Genomic DNA, 7,188 nt, shown 5'->3' with positions numbered 1-7,188 from the left:
CTTATTTTTACCTGCTTTTGTTAATTTATTGTACAGGAAAATGAATCAAGCAGGTTAGGAAACCAAACTGCATGTTCAGCTCTTTTTGTTTCATTGCTTTGGGACATGGTCTCACTAACATACCTGGAGTGACCTCAAACTTGAAATGCTCCTGTCTCAGTATACTGAGTTGCTTTGCTTACAGGTTGTCTCCACATGTCTGGTTACTACAACAGATTTTGGACGACTACAACACAGCTATTTTTACACAAAAAGAAAAAATATATCTCAAGTAGAACTTCATTAAGATAATTTTTAAAAATATAGTGTAGGGGAAAACAAAATATGTATATTATAAATGAGATATAAAATCATGAAACTAAAATTCAATAGATGTAAGTCAGAATATTGATGCAGATACATGATAAAATTATACACATGTTCTTACTAGTGATGCAGGTTATTTTACTGATAAAAATTGGATGTCTTACTTAATACATAATTTTGTTCAGAGGTACAATTCTAAAAAAGAGTAAATATTTAATAAAAGTTGCAATGTTGTCTTAGATGTTTTGTCATAAATTGACCATTTTTTCTGCATTTGGTTTGCATAATTTTTATCATTTGAGTGTCAGCACTGATCAGCATCAAAGGACTGACCTTGCCCATACCATTGGACACAGCACTGTGGATGTCCACAAGGATGGAGTCATTTTTAAATGTCATGTTTATGAACACCAACATGATGGAGTGTGCACAGTACAGGAAAGCAAAGCAGCTTATGAACAACAGAATAGTGTGAGTGGCCCGTAGCTCTATGGAGCTTCTGGAAGAATACCTGGAGCTATGAAGAGGCATGGCCCACTCTTTGTGTCTGTGCAAGAGAATTATCATGTATCCATTAGAAAGATCCATGAGACCCACAAAGACAGCTCTAAACAACATCATGATGAAAAAGATGCCCCGTGGATGTAGTTTATGGGCAGAAAGGAACAGTGATCATTGACAGACAGGAGACCAGGCTGGGTCTTATTGGTTGTAGTCACAGTGTAGAAAAGCATGTTGCTATAGGTGTACATTGTGGGGATCCACAAGAAAACAATTAATAGCAGGTTGGAAATTGTGGTCTTAAATTTGAAATTGGCCATCTATGAGCCATGGGTGCTGAAGTACACTCAGAACACAGGTGGTGCAGATTCAGTGTCCCTTCATGACCTTCAGCAGGCAGACAGCACTTAGCCTTTGAAGTCACCTGAACTGACCTGTGCTTCCCAAAAGTCTGTCAGTACCAAAAGTCCTGTGCAGAGGAGCATGAACATGTGTATTAGAGACAAGTGAGTGACTGGGAGGGCAATGATCATGGCCTTGAGGTCCACAAGGACAGAGGTAATGTGGAAGCAAGGCAGTAATGATCATGCTAAGATCCCATTGCACCCTTGCAAATGGAAGGCATTTTTAAAGGCAATATCTCTGGCATGTTTTTTCATCTTCACAGGAATTTTGAAGCAAATGATGTGTTTCTGGAAAGAAATACAATTGACTGAGAGCAGTAACATTTTTATTAACATGTTTCCTGTATTTGTTTCACCCTTTTCATTCCCCAGAAACATCCCTTTATATAAATATTTTTATGTAAATAGGACAAGGTTTGATTCCCCATTTCAGTGTCAATTCAAGGGCTGGGCCATGTCTGGTGGTACTGCGCTGGTGGTAAAGCAATGGCAGAGTGCACAAGAAGCCCTGATGTCATACCAAGCACTGCAGTAGAAATGTAAATGAAGTTTTATTTAGCATCATCCATTACTCCAAATCATGATTTTGTACATGAGGACAAACTGAGTTGCCATTATCAGACCCTTCTCACTGAGCTGTTAGTACCCACTCTGCTTTCTCTTATATCATAAATTACTTTATATAATGGAGAACTTTACTTTTCCATCTTCCCTGCATGCATATTTTAAATAGAGACATTCTGTTACCAAAAGCTTGGTCCTTGTCCCTTTAGCCAATTCATACAAATTTAATGAGGGTATGGGTTTTAGAAAAGGGGAAAAGAAGGTTTATTGTTTTGCAGTCAAAGGAGAACACATAGGAAACTCCATTCCCAGAAATTGTGGTTCTGTCCATCAGGTGAAAAAGAGGTCTTTCATAAAAGCTTTCCAAGTCTCTTTCCAGGTGTGTGTTGACAGGGGGTCCCAGGTGCACCCTGAAGGCATGTTGAAATTCACTTGTTAATTTGGGAGATAGTCACTTTCTAGATATTCTGATGACATCTCTTTTCTGTGGAGCACAGATAACTCAAGTAAATATAGTTTTCTGTCCCCAAGTTAGGAAGGGGGAGAGGGAGAAGAGGAAAGAAAAACATGTCTCTTTTAAAGCAAGCAGTAAGGGCTATACTCAAAAGGCAAAGTGGACCATGGTTACATTTCCCCATTCTCATTTCTACATTTCTTTTCTATGGTAAAATGGGTGAGGGCATCTCCATGCTGCTCCCTGCTGAAGAGAAGGTGAATTTGGGGATAAGAATTCCAAGGTCCTTTCTTTCTCTCAGCTGGGTCATGGACAGTTAAGGATACTTAGCATCACGGCTGTCTAGAGGTCCATGATTGCAGGTGACTGGACAGGACGAAGAATCTTGGTTTGGAATCCTTGCAAAGGATTACATTTTTTTAAACAACTAATATAAAAGAAAGTACTATTTCATTCTTTCTCTGAAACGCAGGACACACTTCTGTCTCCAGAGTCCTTTGTGTTCCTTAAATATTAGGCACTCACCAAACAACTCTTCCTTTATAGACTCTAGTTGTGCTTATATTTGTTAGAGCTATCACAAGTGTAAATCTTAAGTTATATTTATTTTTATAAAAAACATTGTGTTTTTATTTAAGTATTCATGTACAACTGTGTTTGTCTATACTCTTCTGCCAGGTGTTTGAGACAAAGTTGTTCAAAACTGACCTTGTTCTTCTCTATTGTTATATATAGGCTAAGGTTACTTAGAATCACTTTTGGGAACAGGTGTGATGCCTCTTGATTCCTTTAGCTTTCCTCTACCAGTCGTGCCATCTGCCAGGATGGGTCAGGGTCTTACTGACCATATGTGGCTTCTCTTAGAAGCATCAAGAACATTTCCCTTTCCAGTGTCCCTTGTTTTTACAGAATGTGCACTGGTTAGCTTCCTGTTCTGTATGACCCTCTCAATCTCCCTGATTGGCAGATATGTTAACTCTTTGGAGTTGCAGGCTCTTCTTGGGGTCCCATCCTTCTCTGCATCTTGCTAACCTCAGGAGGCAAAGGCTAACTATTGGCTGCTTTTTCTTTGGCCCTTTAACTTCCTTGACTTTAGTCTCCATGATTTTTTGTTCTAAACGTCCAGCAGACCAGTTTAAACAGTTTTTAAATGGAGTATTGGGTTTTAATCTAGTCTCTTTAGAGGTGTGGTTTTAATTATACTTACCTATTACATTTTTTTTTGTAGTCAATATCAGCACTGGAAGGTGTCTTATATCCTGTCTGTCCTACAGGTGATGGATTTTTATCTCAATTTATCTCAGGTTGTTCTATTTGAGGTTCTATCAGGTTGTACCTTTTCAAAATATTAACAGGCAAAAGTTAAAAATTAACAAGGAAAATATAAAATTAAATAAAAAAGCAACATATTCAGTTTGTATAATCACTATAATCCAAGAAAAATAATTTTCAAAATGTCAAAGCTTACATACTTATATGTCTCTTGCTTATTTATTAATCTTTACAATAAAAATTTATCCTTTGAACAAGACCTTAAATAAGCTTCAGTCTAGCATAATTTGAAGTCATCCTAACATTGAGTAAGCTGAAAGGTAGTGTCTTAACTCTGGTGAGATAAGTTAAATCTCACAAATCTCAGGTAAACTGTTTTTATTCCCAAAGCTGATCTTTGCCTCCTTTCAAAATATAATTTTATTAAGTTTTTATGTACTGTTTAACACAAAATAGCATTGCATCTGAAATATGAGCAATATATATGCTGCTTAACACAATGCAACTTTACATCTGAAACATGAGCTGAACCATTTGAGATGCTAGTGGATGTGGGAGGACCTGGGCTAAGCCAGACCACAACAGGTTCCAGGGCTAGAGAGGAAACATGCAATCCCTGTATTTACATAGGTAAGAAGAGGAGAAGCCAAGTGGCCAGAATGCAGTGGAACAAGTGGGTGGATTGGTTTTGCTATTGCAAAGAAGACCCAAGTGGAGCCCAAATACTGGGTTTAGCCTAAGAAAAAAAAATTAATGGAACTGAAGAGATGGGCAGTGAGAATACCTCAGAGTCAACTGGATCCTGGTGGAGACCAGCAAATTGACTGAGCTGGTGGGGAAGAGACAGAGGAAGTAGAGCCCAGCAAAATATGAGAACTTACAGAGCAGAGCCGAGATGATCCTGTAAAGCCCAATCCTTAACAGAAGATCTCTGGGCATGTGGAAGGAGCACCCTGCCCTGGACTTACCATGTGAGATCAGCGTGGGAACCAGGAGCGCTACAGGTTAGAGGGGTGTGGTGGGTGTATGGCCCCAGGCCAAGGGAGCCTAGAGAATCTTGTAAGCTTTGGAACTCCTGTCAGAAGTTTCTGTGGAGGCTTCTGGCAGGTGGCGGTGTTGGAAGCGAGAGCTTGCTTAGCCCCTGCTGCTTCTGATCCCGGAACCAGACACAGAGTGAAGGCATGAGGGTCGCTTTTGGGAGCTGCTTTCTTCCACAAACAGGTCATCGTGAGGAGCCCAGCCCGGACTTTCCCGGGACCCCTCCGGCTCTCCTTCCACCTGCCTGGAAGTGGTGGCATCCACCAAGACAGCTTCACACCTTCCCACACCTCTACCCTCATCCCCCTGCCAGAAAGGGCCCTGTGTGCACCCCACCCTGGCCCATCCCTCCATTGTGCTGCTATGTGAGTGCAGGCCCAGATACGTATTATGCTGGACCAGTTGATGGGCACCTCCAGGGACAGGCCCTTGTGGTGGCAACCGCCTGTGTGCCACTGAAAATCGTGCTGATGCCTGGCATACTGCATAAATGGAAGCAGGGTACCACATGAGTTGAAATACTGGTGACACTATATGAAGTTTGTATATATGAATCAGTGTAACTCATACCCATGTAACTGGGGGTCTGACTGTATTTGAATTTTTCTGATAAGGCATCATGGGCTAAGGAAAAGAGCACTGAGCTGAGACTCAGGAGACCTGGTCTCTAATTATAACCTTGGTTGTGAACCATGTACAACTGATGTTTGACCTATTTGATTCAACGTGAAAAGAATTTACCAGCTGCCCTGGCTGAATCTTTTGTCATGTCTTCTGAATATGCTATTTCTTCATAGCCAAAGATAACTTTCATTATTGCTAATTTTGTGTGTAGAAAATTCTGGATGATAGAAGGCACAGGATATTCAGAGTACGAATGTTACTGCATCAGAATTACAGCTCTGTACCCTTCACAGTTGTTGATCACATAGTATGGTCATCCACTGACAGCTTAAAAAAATACAGGGAGCATTGGACAGAATGGGAGATACTACTCATCAACAAATCAAATTCAGTGATGACAGAGTATGCAAGAGTCACCTTCTCAACTGTTGCCCCCATGATGTCCTATCTGGCACTAGAATGTATCTTGGAGAATGTCTGAAAGTCCATGACCTGACCTTAAGAGCAGATTATGAAATTGCATCCAAAGAACAGGACTTTTTCTTTGAAATTGATGCCATGGTTCATCTGCAGTCATTCATTGCAAATTGTGATCATAGAACAGAAGTGGCTAAGAAGAGATTAGCAGAAACTCAAGAAGAGAAAAGTGCTGAAGTGACAGCAAAGGCAGAACGTGTTCATGAATTAAATGAAGAAATTGGTAAATTGTTAGCCAAGGTGGAACAGCTAGGAGCTGAAGGGAAGGTGGAAGAATCCCAGAAATGGATGAAGTAGAGAAAGCACAGGCAAAGAAAAGAGAAGCAGAGGAAGTTTATTGGAATTCTATGCCAGCTTCCAGTTTCCAACAGCAGAAACTTCGAGTCTGTGAAGTCTGCTCTGCCTATTTAGGTCTTCATGATAATGACAGATGACTGACTGATCATTTTGGGGGTAAACTGCATCTGGGATTTATGGAAATAAGAGAGAAGCTTGAAGAATTAAAGAGAGTCGTAGCTGAGAAGCAAGAGAAAAGAAATCAGGAGCACACGAAATGAAGAGAAAAAAGGGAGCGAAGAAAGGGAGAAGCTGAGGAGGTCCCAATCACATAGCAAGAATCCTAAAAGATCCAGGTTCATAGAACATCGCAGACACCAGTCTGGCTCCATGTCGAGAGAACCCAAGAGGACGACTCGATCCAAGTCTCGAGAGAAACACCATCGCAACGGATCCTGCTCCAGCAGTCGCAGCCAGAGCCATAGTCACCAGAGAAGTCGTCACAGTTCTAGAGATAGGAGCAGAGAGCGATCCAAGAGATTCTCAAAAGAGTCAGAGACCAAGACTAGCATCATGTGACAGAGACAGGCGTTCAAGAGACAGATCACCTCCTGACCGAGATTGAAAAGATAAGAAGCAGTCCTATGAGAGTGTTAATGGCAGATCAGAAGATAGGAGGAGCTCTGAAGAGCGCGAAGCAGGGGAGATCTAATTAGCTGTGTACATACCTTCAACCCTTAAGCTTCCTATGGAGTCACGCACTATTGTTTAGTTTATAGCTGTTCAGGGTGACAGTGAGCAGTTCCAGACATTGATCCAGCCAGGCTAGATGTACAGCATCTAACTTGATCTGAACTAAACCTGTTTTCCTTGAGGAAGCCTAAAACTACATCCATAGTTTCTGGTGAACCTGTAATACAGTTCTGAGAATGCAGTATTATATAAGACGATATTGATCTCTATTCTTTCAAGTAGGAGTGATAGTGAATGAATTATGTTACTTGCCTTGGGAGTTTTTGAACATTTGTGAGACTCTGGCTTCCTTTCTACTCCAAGCAGCAACTTTGGGAATTTTTTTCTTTTTAATTCTTCTTTCTTTGACTTTTGTATCCCCTAATACCTGCACCCTCCAACTGTAAGAGAAAGGGTCATGGAAGCAGTATAACTTCTAAGATTCTCCTCCCATTATTAATTACTAGCTAATTACAGTTCAGAGCATTTATACTGGAATGTGTGCTGGAGAAATTCAAAATACGGGGGTTTGTTGGAAGT

General features: G+C 40.8%; 1 pseudogene across 1 annotated transcript; it reads left to right on the top strand.

Moving 5' to 3' along the window:
* The first annotated feature begins 5,529 nt into the window (after nt 1-5,529).
* LOC306647651 (putative RNA-binding protein Luc7-like 2) lies at nt 5,530-6,971 on the top strand (annotated as a pseudogene). Its single transcript has one exon. The product of its transcript is annotated as a putative RNA-binding protein Luc7-like 2 (transcript).
* Nucleotides 6,972-7,188: the final 217 nt, after the last annotated feature.

This window comes from Sciurus vulgaris, assembly GCF_902686455.1.
Source record: "Sciurus vulgaris genome assembly, chromosome: 17".
Lineage (NCBI taxonomy): Eukaryota > Metazoa > Chordata > Mammalia > Rodentia > Sciuridae > Sciurus > Sciurus vulgaris.
Note: the sequence above shows the minus strand (reverse complement) of the source record. Positions and strands in the feature narration are given on the sequence as shown.